Source organism: Hippoglossus stenolepis, chromosome 5, assembly GCF_022539355.2.
Source record: "Hippoglossus stenolepis isolate QCI-W04-F060 chromosome 5, HSTE1.2, whole genome shotgun sequence".
NCBI lineage: Eukaryota > Metazoa > Chordata > Actinopteri > Pleuronectiformes > Pleuronectidae > Hippoglossus > Hippoglossus stenolepis.
Window position 1 is genome coordinate 147,328 of NC_061487.1, and position 19,210 is coordinate 166,537.

Here is a 19,210-nt window from a genome sequence, read left to right on the forward strand (position 1 = left end):
CCAGATGTACAAAATTACCTCCATCTTTTTCCCCAACTGCTGACTGCACAAAGGGCCTATGCTGAAATTTCTTACACTCAAAAGGCAAACTGTCTAGCCCTTAGCAGCTAGAGGTCTGACATTTTTCACTTGTGCCTTCCTGGGACCTTGTTGGCACAGCCCAGTTTTCAGTTCTACCAGTTCCAGGTCCAAAGATGATGCCAGCGGCCAGTTGATCCTAGAAAACACAAAGGGGTAGTCTGGCCCCGAGACACCCAGGCCCTCTGGGTGTCCTCAGCAGAGCGTCAACCCGTCACCCAAGAGGTGCAGACAGCAAAATGTGGCGCTCTACCTCAACCAGAAGTACCAAAATACCTCCATCTTTTTCCCAACTGTTGACTGCAATAAAGGGCTCATGCTGAAATTTACACTATAAAGGGCAACTGTTGGGCTAGTTAGCAGTTAGAGGTCTGACATTTTGCACGAGCCTTCCTGTGACCTTGTAGGCACAGCCCATGTTGTCGTTCTCACTTCCAGGACCAAAGATGATTGCAGTTCGCCCCGGCAGACACCCAGGACCCAAAATCGAGCAGATCGCTTTCAACCTGTCACCCAGGAGGTGCATGCAAAATTTGGTGCCTCTACCCTCAACCAGAAGTACCAAAATACCTCCATCTTTTTCCCCAACTGCTGACTGCCACAAAGTGGTATATGCTGAAATTTACACTAAAAAGGGCAACCTGCCTGCCCTTTAGCAGCTAGAGGTCTGAAATTTTGCACGAGCTCTTCCTGGGGACCTTGTTGAGACAGCCCAGTTTTCTAAAAGTTCTACCAGTTCCAGGGTCCAAAGATGATAGCGGCCAGTTGATCATGAAAACACAAAAGCAGTAAAGTTCGGGCCCTGACATTGACCCAGGGCCCCAGCAAATCTCAGCAGAGCGTCAACCTGTCACCCAGAGGTGCATGCTAAATTTGGTGTTTCATTCCTCAACCAGAAGTATTAAAAATACCTCCATCTTTTTCCCCAACTGCTGACTGCACAAAGGGCCTATGCTGAAATTTACACTATAAAGGGCAACTGTTTGGGCCAGTTAGCAGTTAGAGGTCTGACATTTTGCACGAGCTCTTCCCTGGGGACCTTGTTGGGCACACAGCCCAGTTTTCAAAGTCTACCAGTTCCAGGTCCAAAGATGATGCCAGCGTCAGTTGATCATAGAAAACACAAGAAGTTCGGGCCCTGAGACACCCAGGGGCCCTGCAAAAATCGCACAGAGCGTCAACCTGTCACCCAGGAGGTGCATGTGTACCCAGCCTCTACTCTCAACCAGAAGTACCAAAAATTACTCCCCATCTTTTTCCCAATCAAGCGACTGCACAAAGGGCCTATATGAAATTTCTCTCTACACTAAAAAGGGCAACTGTTTGGCCCCTTTAGCAGTTAGAGAGTGTCTGAAATTCTTTTCACGAGCTCTTCCCTTGGGCCTTGGTGGCACAGCCTTGGCTTTCAAAGTTCCCAGCTCAGTTCCAGGTCCAAAGATGATTGCAGTTCGGGCCCTGAGACAACCCAGGGCTCAAAATCTCAGCAGAGTCGTCAACCTGTCACCCAGGAGGCATACAAAATCACTTGGTGCCTCTACTCTCAACTAGATGTACAAAAATTACCTCCATCTTTCCCAACTGCTGACTGGCAACAAACCTATGCTGAAATTTAGCACGCAAAGGGCAACTGTCTGGGCCCTTGTGGCACAGAGGTCTGAAATTTTGCACGAGCTCTTCCTGGGACCTTGTTGGCACAGCCCAGTTTTCAAAGTTCTACCAGTTCCAGGTCCAAAGATGATGCCAGCGGCCAGTTGATCATAGAAACACAAAGGTGCAGCTCAAACCTGAGACACCCAGGCCCAAAATCTCAGCAGAGCGTCAAACCTGTCACCCAGAGTGCATGCTAACTTGGTGGCTCTCTACTCCTCAACCAGAAGTATTAAAAATACCTCCATCTTTTTTCCCAAACTGCTGACTTCGCACAAAGGGCCTATGCCGAAATTTACACTCATAAAGGGCAACTGTTTGGGCCAGTTAGCAGTTAGAGGTCTGACATTTTGCACGCAGCTCTTCCTTGGGGACTTGTTGGGCACAGCCCAGTTTTTAAAGTTCTACCAGTTCCAGGTCCAAAGATGATGCCAGCGGCCAGTTGATCATAGAAAACACAAAGGTGCAGTTCGGGCCCCAGACACCCAGGGGCCCCAAAATCGCAGCAGAAAGGTCAACCTGTCACCCAGGAGGAAAGTGCAAAATTCCGGGTGCCTCTATCACCTCAACCAAGGCTTTTTCAGAAGTACCAAAATACTCTCCATCTTTTTCTCCCCAACTGCTAATCAAGGTCTATGCTGAAATTTACACTAAAAAGGGCAACTGTTTGGGCCCCTTAGCAGTTAGAGGTCTGAAATTTTTCACGAGCTCTTCCTCTTTGGGTCCCAGGCACAGCCTGGCTTTTCAAAGTTCTACCAGTTCCAGGTCCAAGATGATTGCAGTTCGGCTCCGAGACACCCAGGGGCCCCAAAATCTCAGCAGAGCTGGCCAACCTGTCACCCAGAGGTGCATGCAAAATTTGGTGGCTCTACCTTCAACCAAAGTACTAAAAATAATGAATATTTTCTCCCCAACTGCTGACTGCACAAAGGGCCTATGCTGAAATTTACACTATAAAGGCAACTGTTTGGGCCAGTGTTAGCAGTTAGAGGTCTGACATTTTGCAATGAGCCCTTCCTGGGACCCTAGGCACAGCCCAGTTTTCTGCAAAGTTCTACCAGTTCCAGGACCAAAGATGATTGCAGTTCGGGCCCGAGACACCCAGGCCCAAAATCCCAGCAGAGCGTCAACTCTTGTCACTAGGAGGTGTGATGCAATTTGGTGCCTCACTCTGTCCTGAAGTACCAAAATACTCATCTTTTTCCCCAACTGCTGAAAGCACAAAGGGCCTATGCTGAAATTTACAATATAAAGGCAACTGTCAGCCCTTAGGCTTAGAGGTCTGAAATTTTGCACCCATCTCTTCCTGGGGCCCTTTGGTGGCACAGCTCGGGATTTCAAAGTTCTACCAGTTCCAGGTCCAAAGATGATTGCAGTTCGGGCCCGAGACACCCAGGGGCCCCAAAATCTCAGCAGAGCGTCAACCTGTCACCCAGGAGGTGTATGCTAAATTTGGTGGCTCTACCTCAACCAGAAGTAATAAAATACCTCCATCTTTTTCCCAACTGCTGACTGCACAAAGGGCCTATGCTGAAATTTACACTATAAAGGGCAACTGTTTGGGGCTGAAGTTGAAGGTTAGAGGTCTGACATTTTGCACGCAGCTCTTCCCCTGGGGACCTTGTTGGCACAGCCCAGTTTTCAAAGTTCTACCAGTTCCAGGTCCAAAGATGATGCCAGCGGCCAGTTGACTAGAAACACAAAAAGGTGCAGTTCGGGCCTGAGACACCCAGGGGCCCTGCATCTCAGTGAGCGCCAACCTGTCACCCAGGAGGTGCATGCAAAATTCGTGCCTCTACCCTCAACCAGAAGTACTAAAATACTCCATCTTTTTCCCCAACTGCTGACTGCACAAAGTGGCCTATGCTGAAATTTACACTGTGTGGTGGCAACTGTTTGGGCCCTAGCAGTTAGAGGTCTGAAATTTTTCACGAGTTTCCTTTCCCTTGGGCCCCTGGCAGCTGCGCTCGGCTTTCAACGTTCTACCACCCAGGTCCAAAGATGATTGTGCCTGGGCCTCGAGACACCCAGGGCCCCAAAATCTCAGCAGAGCGCGTCAACCTGTCACCCAGGAGGTGCATGCTGCAAATGCCTTCTGGTGGCTCTACCTCAACCAGAAGTACTAAAAAATACCTCCATCTTTTCCCCAATCAAGCGACTGCACAAAGCGGCCTATGCTGAAATTTACACTGCAGCAGCAACTGTTTGGGCCTCAGGCAGTTAGGAGGTCTGAAATTTTTCAATTTGTTTCTTCCCTAAGCCTTTATGGCACAGCCTGCTTTCAAAGTTCTACCAGTTCCAGGTCCAAAGATGATTGCAGTTCGGGCCTCCTCGAGACAACCGGCCCCAAAAATCTCAGCAGAGCGTCAACCTGTCACCCAGGAGGTGCATGCTAAATTTGGTGGTTTCACTCTCAACCAGAAGTATTAAAAATTACCTCCATCTTTTTCCCAACTGCTGACTGCACAAAGGGCCTATGCTGAAATTTACATATAAAGGGCAACTGTTTCTGGGCCAGTTGGCAGTTAGAGGTCTGACATTTTGCACGAGCTCTTCCCTGGGGACCTTGTTGGCACAGCCCAGTTTTCAAAGTTCTACCAGTTCCATGTCCAAAGATGATGCCAGCGGCCAGTTGATCATAGAAAACACAAAGGTGCAGTTCGCCCCGAGACACCCAGGGGCCCCAAAATCGCAGCAGAGCCAACCTGTCACCCAGGAGGTGCATGCAAAATTCGGTGCTCTACCCCCAATCCAGACACCAAAATACCTCCATCTTTTCCCAACTGCTGACTAAAAATAAAGGGCCTATGCCGAAATTTACACTAAAAAGGGCAACTGTTTGGGCCCCTGGCAGTTAGAGGTCTGAAATTTTTCACGAGCTCTTCCCCTTTGGGCCCTTGGTGGCACAGCCCGGCTTTCTGAAAGTTCTACCAGGTTCCAGGTCCGTGATGACTGCAGTTCTGGTCCCAGATCGAAACTGCAATCCTCAGAGCGTCAACCTGTCACCCAGAGGTGGCTGCAAAATTTGGTGGCTCTCTACCTCAACCAGAAGTACTAAAATACCTCCATCATTTTCCCCAACTGCTGACTGCAATAAAGGGTTTATGCTGAAATTTACACTCATAAAGGGCAACTGTTTGGGCCAGTTAGTTATTAGAGTGTCTCGACATTTTGAATTTGTCTCCTTCCCTGGGGACCTTGTAGGCACAGCCCAGTTTTCAAAGTTCTACCAGTTCCAGGACCAAAGATACTGCAGTTCGGGCCCCGAGACACCTAGGGGCCCAAAATCGCAGCAGAGCTGGCCAACCTGTCACTCCAGGAGGTGCATGCAATTGGTGCCTCTACCTCAACCTGAAGTACCAAAAATACCTCCATCTTTTTTTCCCAACCAAGAAAGCACAAAGGGCTGATATGCTGGAATTTACAATATAAAGGGCAACTGTTTGGGTCTCCTTACATTTAGAGTGTCTGAAATTTTGCACGATCTCTTCCCTTGGGGCCCTTGTGGCACAGCCCGATTTCAAAGTTCTGCTACTAGTTCCAGGTCCAAATGATATGATGGTGTGCCTGGGCCCCGGAGACAACCCAGGCCCCAAAATCTCAGCAGAGCGTCAACCTGTCACCCAGGAGGTGTATGCTAAATTCTCCGCAGGGACTCATTCTCAACCAGAAGTACTAAAAATACCTCCCATCTTTCTCCAACTGCTGACTTCAAAATAAAGCGGCCTGCGTTGAAATTTACACTATAAAGTAAACTGTTTGGGCCAGTTAGCAGTTAGAGGTGGCCCCTTAGCACTAGAGGTCTGAAATTTTGCCAAGCTCTTCCCTGGGGACCTTGTCACAGCCCAGTTTTCAAAGTTCTACCAGTTCCAGGTCCAAAGATGATGGCGCATTGACTAGAAACACAAAGGTGCAGTTCAACCGACCCCAAGACACCCAGGGGCCCCAAAATCTCAACAGAGCGTCAACCTGTCACCCAGGAGGTGCATGCAAAATTTGGTGCCTCTACCTCAACCAGAAGTAAAAATACCTCCATCTTTTTCCCAACTGCTGACTGCACAAAGGGCCCATGCTGAATGTACACCTAAGGGGCAACTGTTTGGGCCCCTTAGCAGCTAGAGGTCTGAAATTTTGCACAGAGCTCTTCCTGCGGCCCTTGGTGGCACAGCCAGCTTTCAAAGTTCTACCAGTTCCAGGTCCAAAGATGATTGCAGTTCGGGCCGAGACACCCAGGGCCCCAAAATCTCAGCAGAGCGTCAACCTGTCACCCAGGAGGTGCATGCTAAATTTGGTGCCTCTATCTCAAACCAGAAGTACCAAAAATACCTCCATCTTTCCCAACTGCTGACTGCACAAAGGGCCTATGCTGAATTTACACTATAAAGGGCAACTGTTTGGGCCTTAGAAGTTAGAGGTCTGAAATTTTGCACAGCGCTTCCTGGGGCCCTTGGTGGTACAGCCTGGTTTTCAAAGTTCTGCCTGTTACAGGTCCAAAGATGATGCAGGCCAGTTGATCCTAAAACACACAAAGGTGCAGTTCGGGCCCAGAGACACCCAGGGGCCCCAAAATATCAGCATAGCATCAACCTGTCACCCAGGAGGTGCATGCAAAATTGGTGCCTCTACCTCAACCAGAAGTACCACCAAAATACCTCCATCTTTTCCCAACTGCTGACTGAAAAAAGGGCCTATGCTGAAATGTACACTATAAAGGGCAACTGTTTAGGCCCCTTAGCAGCTAGAGGTCTGAAATTTTGCCAGGCTCTTACTTGGGGCCCTTGGTGGCACAGCCCGGTTTTCAAAGTTCTATCAGTTCAGGTCCAAACATGATTGCAGTTCAGGCCTGAGACACCCAGGGGCCCCAAAATCTCAGCAGAGCGTCAACGTGTCACCCAGGAGGTGCATGCAAATTTGGTGGCTCTACCTCAACCAGAAGTACTAAAAATACCTCCATCTTTTCCCAACTGCTGACTGCACAAAGGGCCTATGCTGAAATTTACACTATAAGGCCAACTGTTTGGGCCAGTTAGCAGTTAGAGGTCTGACATTTTGCCACAGAGCTCTTCCCTGGGGCCCTTGGTGGCACAGCCGGTCTTCAAAGTTCTGCCTGTTACAGGTCCAAAGATGATGCCAGAGGCCAGTTGATCCTAAAACACACAAAGGTGCAGTTCGGGCCCAGAGACACCCAGGGCCCAAAATCTCAGCAGAGCGTAACGTGTCACCCAGGAGGTGCATGCTAAATTTGGTGGCTCTACCTCAACCAGAAGTACTAAAAATACCTCCATCTTTTCCCAACTGCTGACTGCACAAGGGCCTATGCTGAAATTTACACTATAAAGGGCAACTGTTTGGGCCTTAGAAGTTAGGGTCTAAATTTACCTGCACGAGCTCTTCCTGGGGCCCTTGGTGGTACAGCCTGGTTTTCAAAGTTCTGCCTGTTACAGGTCCAAGATGATGCCAGAGGCCAGTTGATCCTAAAACACAAAGGTGCAGTTCGGGCCCCAGACACCCAGGAGCCCCAAAATATCACATATAGCGTCAACCTGTCACCCAGGAGGTGCATGCAAAATTTGGTGCCTCTACCTCAACAGAAGTACCAAAATACCTCCATCTTTTCCCAACTGCTGACTGCACAAAGGGCCTATGCTGAAATGTACACTATAAAGGGCAACTGTTTAGGCCCCTTAGCAGCTAGAGGTCTGAAATTTTGCACAAACTCTTACTTGGGGCCCTTGGTGGCACAGCCCAGTTTTCAAAATTCTACCAGTTCCAGGTCCAAACATGATTGCAGTTCGGGCCCTGAGACACCCAGGGGCCCAAAATCTCAGCAGAGCGTCAACGTGTCACCCAGGAGGTGCATGCTAAATTTGGTGGCTCTACCTCAACCAGAAGTACTAAAAATACCTCCATCTTTTCCCAACTGCTGACTGCACAAAGGGCCTATGCTGAAATTTACACTATAAGGGCAACTGTTTGGGCCAGTTAGCAGTTAGAGGTCTGACATTTTGCACGAGCTCTTCCTGGGGCCCTTGGTGGCACAGCCCGGCTTCAAGTTCTGCCTGTTACAGGTCCAAAGATGATGCCAGAGCCAGTTGATCCTAAAACACACAAGGTGCAGTTCGGGCCCGAGACACCCAGGGGCCCCAAAATATCAGCAGGCGTCAGCGTGTCACCCAGGAGGTGCATGCTAAATTTGGTGGCTCTACCTCAACCAGAAGTACTAAAAATACCTCCATCTTTTTCCCAACAGCTGACTGCACAAAGGGCCTATGCTGAAATTTACACTATAAAGGGCAACTGTTTGGGCCCTTAGAAGTTAGAGGTCTGAAATTTTGCACGAGCTCTTCCCTGGGGCCCTTGGTGGTACAGCCTGGTTTTCAAGTTCTGCCTGTTACAGGTCCAAAGATGATGCCAGAGGCCAGTTGATCCTAAAACACACAAAGGTGCAGTTCGGGCCCGAGACACCCAGAGACCCCAAAATATCAGCATAGCGTCAACCTGTCACCCAGGAGTGAATGCAAAATTTGGTGCCTCTACCTCAACCAGAAGTACCAAAAATACCTCCATCTTTTTCCCAACTGCTGACTGCACAAAGGGCCTATGCTGAAATGTACACTAGAGGGCAACTGTTTAGGCCCCTTAGCAGCTAGAGGTCTGAAATTTTGCACAAACTCTTACTTGGGGCCCTTGGTGGCACAGCCGGTTTTCAAAATTCTACCAGTTCCAGGTCCAAACATGATTGCAGTTCCGGGCCTGAGACACCCAGGAGCCCCAAAATCTCAGCAGAGCGTCAACGTGTCACCAGGAGGTGCATGCTAAATTTGGTGGCTCTACCTCAACCAAGTACTAAAAATACCTCCATCTTTTTCCCAACTGCTGACTGCACAAAGGGCCTATGCTGAAATTTACACTATAAGGGCAACTGTTTGGGCCAGTTAGCAGTTAGAGGTCTGACATTTTGCAGAGCTCTTCCCTGGGGCCTTGGGGGCACAGCCCGGCTTTCAAAGTTCTGCCTGTTACAGGTCCAAAGATGATGCCAGAGGCCAGTTGATCTAAAACACACAAAGGTGCAGTTCGGGCCCCGAGACACCCAGGGCCCCAAAATATCAACAGAGCGTCAACCTGTCACCCAGGAGGTGCATGCAAAATTTGGTGCCTCTACCTCAACCAAGTACCAAAAATACCTCCATCTTTTCCCAACTGCTGACTGCACAAAGGGCATATGCTGAAATGTACACTATAAAGAGCAACTGTTTAGGCCCCTTAGCAGCTAGAGGTCTGAAATTTTGCACAAACTCTTACTTGGGGCCCTTGGTGGCACAGCTAGTTTTCAAAGTTCTACCAGTTCCAGGACCAAAGATGATTGCAGTTCGGGCCCGAGAGCCAGGGCCCAAAAATCGCAGCAGAGCGTCAACCTGTCACCCAGGAGGTGCATGCAAAATTTGGTGCCTCTACCTCAACCTGAAGTACCAAAATACCTCCATCTTTTCCCAACTGCTGAAAGCACAAAGGGCCTATGCTGAAATTTACACTATAAGGGCAACTGTTTGGGCCCCTTAGCAGTTAGAGGTCTGAAATTTTGCACGATCTCTTCCCTAGGGCCCTTGGTGGCACAGCCCGGCTTTCAAAGTTCTACCAGTTCCAGGTACAAAGATGATTGCAGTTCGGGCCCGAGACACCCAGGGGCCAAAATCTCAACAGAGCGTCAACCGTCACCCAGGAGGTGCATACAAAATTTGGTGCCTCTACCTCAACCAGATGTACAAAAATTACCTCCATCTTTCCCAACTGCTGACTGCACAAGGGCCTATGCTGAAATTTACACTAAAAGGGCAACTGTCTGGGCCCCTTAGCAGCTAGAGGTCTGAAATTTTGCAGGAGCTCTTCCCTGGGGACCTTGTTGGCACAGCCCTGTTTTCAAAGTTCTACCAGTTCCAGGTCCAAAGATGATGCCAGCGGCCAGTTGATCCTAGAAAACACAAAGGTGCAGTTCGGGGCCCCGAGACACCCAGGGCCCCAAAATCTCAACAGAGCGTCAACCTGTCACCCAAGAGGTGCATGCAAAATGTGCGCCTCTACCTCAACCAGAAGTACCAAAAATACCTCCATCTTTCCCAACTGCTGACTGCACAAAGGGCCTATGCTGAAATTTACACTATAAGGGCAACTGTTTGGGCCAGTTAGCAGTTAGAGGTCTGACATTTTGCGAGCTCTTCCCTGGGGACCTTGTAGGCACAGCCCAGTTGTCAAAGTTCTACCACTTCCAGGACCAAAGATGATAGCAGTTCGGGCCCGAGACACCCAGGGGCCCAAAAATGCAGCAGATCGTCAACCTGTCACCCAGGAGGTGCATGCAAAATTTGGTGCCTCTATCTAACCAGAAGTACCAAAAATACCTCTATCTTTTTCCCAACTGCTGACTGCACAAAGGGCATATGCTGAAATTTACAATATAAAGGGCAACTGTCTGGGCCCCTTAGCAGCTAGAGGTCTGAAACACGAGCTCTTCCCTGGGGACCTTTTGGCACAGCCCAGTTTTCAAAGTTCTACCAGTTCCAGGTCAAGACCATGCCAGGTTGATCATGAAAACACAAAGGTGCAGTTCGGGCCCGAGACACCCAGGGGCCCCAAAATCTCAGCAGAGTGTCAACCTGTCACCCAAGAGGTGCATGCAAAATGTGGCGCCTCTACCTCACCAGAAGTACCAAAAATACCTCCATCTTTTCCCAACTGCTGACTGCACAAGGGCCTATGCTGAAATTTACACTATAAAGGGAAACTGTTTGGGCCAGTTAGCAGTTAGAGGTCTGACATTTTTCCGAGCTCTTCCTGGGGACCTTGTAGGCACAGGCCAGTTGTCAAAGTTCTACCACTTCCAGGACCAAAGATGATAGCAGTTCGGGCCCGAGACACCCAGGGGCCCAAAAATCGCAACAGATCGTCAACCTGTCACCCAGGAGGTGCATGCAAAATTTGGTGCCTCTATCTCAACCAAAGTACCAAAAATACCTCTATCTTTTTCCCAACTGCTGACTGCACAAAGGGCATATGCTGAAATTTACAATATAAAGGGCAACTGTCTGGGCCCCTTAGCAGCTAGAGGTCTGAAATTTTGCACGAGCTCTTCCCTGGGGACCTTGTTGGCACAGCCCAGTTTTCAAAGTTCTACCAGTTCCAGGTCCAAGATGATGCAGCGTGGTTGATCATAAACACAAAGGTGCAGTTCGGGCCCGAGACACCCAGGGCCCCAAAATCTCAACAGAGCGTCAACCTGTCACCAGGAGGTGCATGCTAAATTTGGTGGCTCTACCTCAGCAGAAGTACTAAAAATACCTCCATCTTTTCCCAACTGCTGACTGCACAAGGGCCTATGCTGAAATTTACACTATAAGGGCAACTGTTTGGGCCAGTTAGCAGTTAGAGGTCTGACATTTGCACAAGCTCTTCCCTGGGGACATATGGCACAGTCCAGTTTCAAAGTTCTACCAGTTCCAGGACCAAAGATGATTGCAGTTCAGGCCCGAGACACCAGGGGCCCAAATCGCAACAGAGCGTCAACCTGTCACCCAGGAGGTGCATGCAAAATTTGGTGCCTCCAACCAGAAGTACCAAAAATACCTCCATCTTTTTCCCAACTGCTGACTGCACAAAGGGCATATGCTGAAATTTACAATATAAAGGGCAGCTGATTGGGCCCTTAGCAGTTAGAGTTCAGAAATTTACGAGCTCTTCCCTGGGGTCCTTGGTGGAACAGCCCGGCTTTCAAAGTTCTACCAGTTCCAGGTCCAAAGATGATTGCAGTTCGGGCCCCGAGACACCCAGGGGCCCCAAAATCTCAGCAGAGCGTCAACCTGTCACCCAGGAGGTGCATGCAAAATTTGGTGACTCTACCTCAACCAGATGTCCAAAAATTACCTCCATCTTTTCCCAACTGCTGATGCACAAAGGGCCTATGCTGAAATTTACACTAAAAGGGCAACTGTCTGGGCCCCTTAGAGGCTAGAGGTCTGAAATTTTCCACGAGCTCTTCCTGGGGACCTTGTTGGCTGGCCAGTTTCAAAGTTCTACCAGTTCCAGGTCCAAAGATGATGCCAGCGGACAGTTGATCTAGAAAACACAAGGTGTAGTTCGGGCCCGAGACACCCAGGGGCCCCAAAATCTCAGCAGAGCGTCAACCTGTCACCAGGAGGTGCATGCAAAATTTGGTGCCTCTACCTCAGCAGAAGTACAAAAATACCTCCATCTTTTCCCAACTGCTGACTGCACAAAGGGCCTATGCTGAAATTTACACTATAAGGGCAACAGTTCGGGCCCTGAGACACCAGGGCCCCAAAATCTCAGCAGAACGTCAACCTGTCACCAGGAGGTGCATGCAAAGTTTGGTGTCTCTACCTCAACCAGAAGTACTAAAAATACCTCCATCTTTTTCCCAACTGCTGACTGCACAAAGGGCCTATGCTGAAATTTACACTATAAAGGGCAACTGTTTGGGCCAGTTAGCAGTTAGAGATCTGACATTTTGCACAAGCTCTTCCCTGGGGACCTTGTAGGCACAGTCCAGTTTTCAAAGTTGTACCAGTTCCAGGACCAAAGATGATTGCAGTTCGGGCCCCGAGACACCAGGGGCCCCAAAATCTCAGCAGAGCGTCAACCTGTCACCCAGGAGGTGCATGCAAAATTTGGTGCCTCTACCTCAACCTGAAGTACCAAAAATACCTCCATCTTTTTCCCAACTGCTGAAAGCACAAAGGGCCTATGCTGAAATTTACAATATAAAGGGCAACTGTTTGGGCCCCTTAGCAGTTAGAGGTCTGAAATTTTGTGATCTCTTCCCTGGGGCCCTTGGTGGCACAGCCCGGCTTTCAAAGTTCTACCAGTTCCAGGTCCAATGATGATTGCAGTTCGGGCCCGAGACACCCAGGGGCCCAAAATCTCAGCAGAGCGTCAACCTGTCACCCAGGAGGTGCATGCAAAATTTGGTGCCTCTACCTCAACCAGAAGTACCAAAAATACCTCCATCTTTCCCACTGCTGACTGCACAAAGGACCTGCTGAAATTTACACTATAAAGGGCAACTGTTTGGGCCCCTTAGCAGTTAGAGGTCTGAAATTTTGCACGATCTCTTCCTGGGGCCTTGGTTGCACAGTCCATTTCAAAGTTCTACCAGTTCCAGGTCCAAAGATGATTGCAGTTCGGGCCCGAGACACCCAGGGGCCCAAAATCTCAGCAGAGCGTCAACCTGTCACCCAGGAGGTGTATGCAAATTTGGTGCCTCTACCTCAACCAGAAGTACCAAAATACCTCCATCTTTTTCCCAACTGCTGACTGCACAAAGGGCATATGCTGAAATTTACAATATAAAGGGCAGCTGATTGGGCCCTTAGCAGTTAGAGTTCAGAAATTTTAAGGCTCTTCCTGGGGTCCTTGGTGGAACAGCCGGCTTTCAAATTTCTACCAGTTCCAGGTCCAAAGATGATTGCAGTTCGGGCCCAGAGACACCAGGGCCCCAAAATCTCAGCAGAGCGTCAACCTGTCACCCAGGAGGTGCATGCAAAATTTGGTGCCTCTACCTCAGCCAAAGTACCAAAATACCTCCATCTTTTTCCCAACTGCTGACTGCACAAAGGGCCTATGCTGAAATTTACAATATAAAGGGCAACTGTTTGGGCCCCTTAGCAGTTAGAGGTCTGAAATTTTGCACGATCTCTTCCTGGGGCCCTTGGTGGCACAGCCCGGCTTCAAAGTTCTACCAGTTCCAGGTCAATGATGATTGCAGTTCGGGCCCGAGACACCCAGGGCCCCAAAATCTCAGCAGAGCGTCAACCTGTCACCCAGGAGGTGCATGCAAAATTTGGTGCCTCTACCTCAACCAGAAGTACCAAAAATACCTCCATCTTTTTCCCAACTGCTGACTGCACAAAGGGCATATGCTGAAATTTACACTATAAAGGGCAACTGTTTGGGGTTAGCAGTTAGAGGTCTGAAATTTTGCACGATCTCTTCCTGGGGCCCTTGGTTGCACAGTCCGGCTTTCAAAGTTCTACCAGTTCCAGGTCCAAGATGATTGCAGTTCGGGCCCCGAGACACCCAGGGTCCCAAAATCTCAGCAGAGCGTCAACCTGTCACCCAGGAGGTGTATGCAAAATTTGGTGCCTCTACCTCAACCAGAAGTACCAAAAATACCTCCATCTTTTTCCCAACTGCTGACTGCACAAAGGGCATATGCTGAAATTTACAATATAAAGGGCAGCTGTTTGGGCCCCTTAGCAGTTAGGGTTCAGAAATTTTGCCCGAGCTCTTCCCTGGGGTCCTTGGTGGAACAGCCCGGCTTTCAAATTTCTACCAGTTCCAGGTCCAGATGATTGCAGTTCGGGCCCGAGACACCCAGGGGCCCCAAAATCTCAGCAGAGCGTCAACCTGTCACCCAGGAGGTGCATGCAAAATTTGGTGCCTCTACCTCAACCAGAAGTAACAAAAATACCTCCATCAATTTCCCAACTGCTGACTGCACAAAGGGCCTATGCTGAAATTTACACTATAAAGGGCAACAGTTCAACTTACATAAGGGCAACTGTTTGGGCCAGTTAGCAGTTAGAGGTCTGACATTTTGCACAAGCTCTTCCTGGGGACCTTGTAGGCACAGTCCAGTTTTCAAAGTTGTACCAGTTCCAGGACCAAAGATGATTGCAGTTCGGGCCCAGAGACACCAGGGGCCCCAAAATCTCAGCAGAGCGTCAACCTGTCACCCAGGAGGTGCATGCAAAATTTGGTGCCTCTACCTCAACCTGAAGTACCAAAAATACCTCCATCTTTTCCCAACTGCTAAAGCACAAAGGGCCTATGCTGAAATTTACAATATAAAGGGCAACTGTTTGGGCCCCTTAGCAGTTAGAGGTCTGAAATTTTGCACGATCTCTTCCTAGGGCCCTTGGTGGCACTACCGGCTTTCAAAGTTCTACCAGTTCCAGGTCCAAAGATGATTGCAGTTCGGGCCCCGAGAGACACCCAGGGAGTCCCAAAAATCTCAACAGAGCGTCAACCTGTCACCCAGGAGGTGTATGCAAAATTTGGTGCCTCTACCTCAACCAGAAGTACCAAAAATACCTCCATCTTTTTCCCAACTGCTGACTGCACAAAGGGCATATGCTGAAATTTACAATATAAGGGCAACTGATTGGGCCCTTAGCAGTTAGAGTTCAGAAATTTTGAGCTCTTCCTGGGGTCCTTGGTGGGCTTTCAAAGTTCTACCAGTTCCAGGTCCAAAGATGATTGCAGTTCGGACCCGAGACACCCAGGGAGCCCCAAAATCTCAACAGAGCGTCAACCTGTCACCCAGGAGGTGCATGCAAAATTTGGTGGCTCTACCTCAACCAGAAGTAACAAAAATACCTCCATCTTTTCCCAACTGCTGACTGCACAAAAGGCCTATGCTGAAATTTACACTATATAAAGGGCAACTGTTTGGGCCACTTAGCAGTTAGAGGTCTGAAATTTTGCCAAGCTCTCTTCCCTGGGGACCTTGTAGGCACAGTCCAGTTTTCAAGTTCTACCAGTTCCAGGACCAAAGATGATTGCAGTTAGGCCCCGAGACACCCAGGGGCCCCAAAATCTCAGCAGAGCGTCAACCTGTCACCCAGGAGGTGCATGCAAAATGTGGTGCCTCTACCTCAACCTAAAGTACCAAAAATACCTCCATCTTTTCCCAACTGCTGACTGCACAAAGGGCCTATGCTGAAATTTACAATATAAAGGGCAACTGTTTGGGCCAGTTAGCAGTTAGAGGTCTGAAATTTTGCACGATCTCTTCCCTAGGGCCCTTGGTGGCACAGCCCGGCTTTCAAAGTTCTACCAGTTCCAGGTCCAAAGATGATTGCAGTTCGGGCCCGAGACACCCAGGGCCCCAAAATCTCAGCAGAGCGTCAACCTGTCACCCAGGAGGTGCATGCTAAATTTGGTGCCTCTACCTCAACCAGAAGTACCAAAAATACCTCCATCGTTTTCCCAACTGCTGACAGCACAAAGGGCCTATGCTGAAATTTACACTATAAAGGGCAACTGTTTGGGCCACTTAGCAGTTAGAGGTCTGAAATTTTGACGATCTCTTCCTGGGGCCCTTGGTGGCACAGCCCGGCTTTCAAAGTTCTACCAGTTACAGGATCCAAAGATGAGTTGCAGTTCGGGCCCGAGACACCCAGGGCCCCAAAATCTCAACAGAGCGTCAACCTGTCACCCAGGAGGTGCATGCAAAATAAAGTTGGTGGCTCTACCTCAACCAGAAGCCAAAAATACCTCCATCTTTTCCCAACTGCTGACTGCACAAAGGGCCTATGCTGAAATTTACACTATAAGGGCAACTGTTTGGGCCCCTTAGCAGTTAGAGGTCTGAAATTTTGCACGAGCTCTTCCCTGGGGACCTTGATGGCACAGCCCGGTTTCAAAGTTCTACCAGTTCCAGGTCCAAAGATGATGCAAGGCCAACAGTCCCTAAAAACACACAAAGGTGCAGTTCGGGACCTGAGACACCCAGAGGCCCAAAATCTCAGCAGAGCGTCAACCTGTCACCCAGGAGGTGCATGCTAAATTTGGTGCCTCTACCTCAACCAGAAGTACAAAAATACCTCCATCTTTTTCCCAACTGCTGACTGCACAAAGGGCCTATGCTGAAATTTACACTATAAAGGGCAACTGTTTGGGCCAGTTAGCAGTTAGAGGTCTGAAATTTTGCAGAGTTCTTCCTGCGGCCCTTGGTGGCACAGCCCGGTTTTCAAAGTTCTACCAGTTCCAGGTCCAAAGATGATTGCAGTTCGAGCCCAGAGAACCCAGGGGCCCAAATCTCAACAGGGTCAACCTGTCACCCAGAGGTGCAGCAAATTTGGTGGCTCTAGTTCTAGTTGCCCCTCCCATTTTGTACCCTGCCCTTAGGGTCTAACATATTGCACCAAGGTTTTCAGTTCTGCAGTTCGGTCAAGATGATGCAGCGAGTTGATCCTAAAACACACAAGGTGCAGTTCGGTCCCGAGACACCCAGGGCCCCAAAATCTCAGCAGAGCGTCAACCTGTCACCCAGGAGGTGCATGCAAAATTTGGTGCCTCTACCTCAACCAAAGTACTAAATATACCTCCATCTTTTCCCAACTGCTGACTGCACAAAGGGCCTATGCTGAAATTTACACTATAAAGGGCAACTGTTTGGGCCCCTTGGAAGTTAGAGGTCTGAAATTTTGCGAGCTCTTCCCTGGGGCCCTTGGTGGCACAGCCCAGTTTTCAAAGTTCTGCCAGTTACAGGTCCAAAGATGATGTGCAGTTCGGGCCCCGAGACACCAGGGGCCCCAAAATATCAACAGAGCGTCAACCTGTCACCCAGGAGGTGCATGCAAAATTTGGTGCCTCTACCTCAACCAGAAGTACCAAAAATACCTCCATCTTTTTCCCAACTGCTGACTGCACAAGGGCCTATGCTGAAATTTACATATAAAGGGCAACTGTTTGGGCCCCTTAGCAGCTAGAGGTCTGAAATTTTGCCAAGCTCTTCCCTGGGGACCTTGGTGGCACAGCCCAGTTTTCAAAGTTCTACCAGTTCCAGGTCCAAGATGATGCCAATAAATGATTGATCATAGAAAACACAAAGGTGCAGTTCGGCCCGAGACACCCAGGGGCCCCAAAATCTCAGCAGAGCGTCAACCTGTCACCCAGGAGGTGCATGCTAAATTTGGTGGCTCTACCTCAACCAGAAGTACTAAAAATACCTCCATCTTTTTCCCAACTGCTGACTGCACAAAGGGCCTATGCTGAAATTTACACTATAAAGGGCAACTGTTTGGGCCAGTTAGCAGTTAGAGGTCTGACATTTTGCGCGAGCTCTTCCTGGGGACCTTGTTGGCACAGCCCAGTTTTCAAAGTTCTACCAGTTCCAGGTCCAAAGATGATGCCAGCCCAGTTGATCCTAGAAACACAAAGGTGCAGTTCGGGCCCCGAGACACCCAGGGCCCCAAAATCTCAGCAGAGCGTCAACCTGTCACCAAGGAGGTGCATGCAAAATGTGGTGCCTCTACCTCACAACAAGTACCAAAATACCTCCATCTTTTTCCCAACTGCTGACTGCACAAAGGGCCTATGCTGAAATTTACAATATAAAGGGCAACTGTTTGGGCCCTTAGCAGTAGAGGTCTGAAATTTTGCACGAGCTCTTCCTGGGGACCTTGTAGGCACAGCCCAGTTTTCAAAGTTCTACCAGTTCCAGGTCCAAAGATGATTGCAGTTCGGGCCCGAGACACCCAGGGCCCCAAAATCGCAGCAGAGCGTCAACCTGTCACCCAGGAGGTGCATGCAAAATTTGGTGCCTCTACCTCAACCAGAAGTACTAAAATACCTCCATCTTTTTCCCAACTGCTGACTGCACAAAGGGCCTATGCTGAAATTTACACTAAAAGGGCAACTGTTTGGGCCCTTAGCAGTTAGAGGTCTGAAATTTTCCGAGCTCTTCCTAAGTCTCCAGGTCCAAAGATGATTGCAGTTCGGCCCCGAGACACCCAGGGGCCCCAAAATCTCAGCGAGCGTCAACCTGTCACCCAGGAGGTGCATGCAAAATTTGGTGCCTCTACCTCAACCAGAGTACCAAAAATACCTCCATCTTTTCCCAACTGCTGACTGCACAAAGGGCCTATGCTGAAATTTACAATATAAAGGGCAACTGATTGGGCCCCTTAGAGTTAGAGTTCAGAAATTTTGCACAAGCTCTTCCATGGGGCCCTTGGTGGTACAGCCCGGCTTTCAAAGTTCTACCAGTTCCAGGTCCAAGATGATGCCAGCGCAGCCCAGTTGATCATAGAAAACACAAGGTGCAGTTCGGGCCCAGAGACACCCAGGAGGTGCATGCAAAATTTGGTGCCTCTACCTCAACCAGAAGTAACAAAATACCTCCATCTTTCCCAACTGCTGACTGCACAAAGGGCCTATGCTGAAATTTACACTATAAAGGGCAACAGTTCGGGCCCTGAGACACCCAGGGCCCCAAAATCTCAGCAGAGCGTCAACCTGTCACCAGAGGTGCATGCTAAATTTGGTGGCTACCTCAACCAAGTACAAAAATACCTCCATCTTTTTCCCAACTGCTGACTGCACAAAGGGCCTATGCTGAAATTTACACTATAAGGGCAACTGTTTGGGCCAGTTAGCAGTTAGAGGTCAGAAATTTGCACAAGCTCTTCCATGGGGACCTTGGTGGTACAGCCCAGCTTTCAAAGTTCTACCAGTTCCAGGACCAAAGATGATTGCAGTTCGGGCCCGAGACACCCAGGGGCCCAAAAATCGCAGCAGAGCGTCAACCTGTCACCCAGGAGGTGCATGCAAAATTTGGTGCCTCTACCTCAACCAGAAGTACCAAAATACCTCCATCTTTTTCCCAACTGCTGAAAGCACAAAGAGCCTATGCTGAAATATACAATATAAAGGGCAACTGTTTGGGCCCCTTAGCAGTTAGAGGTCT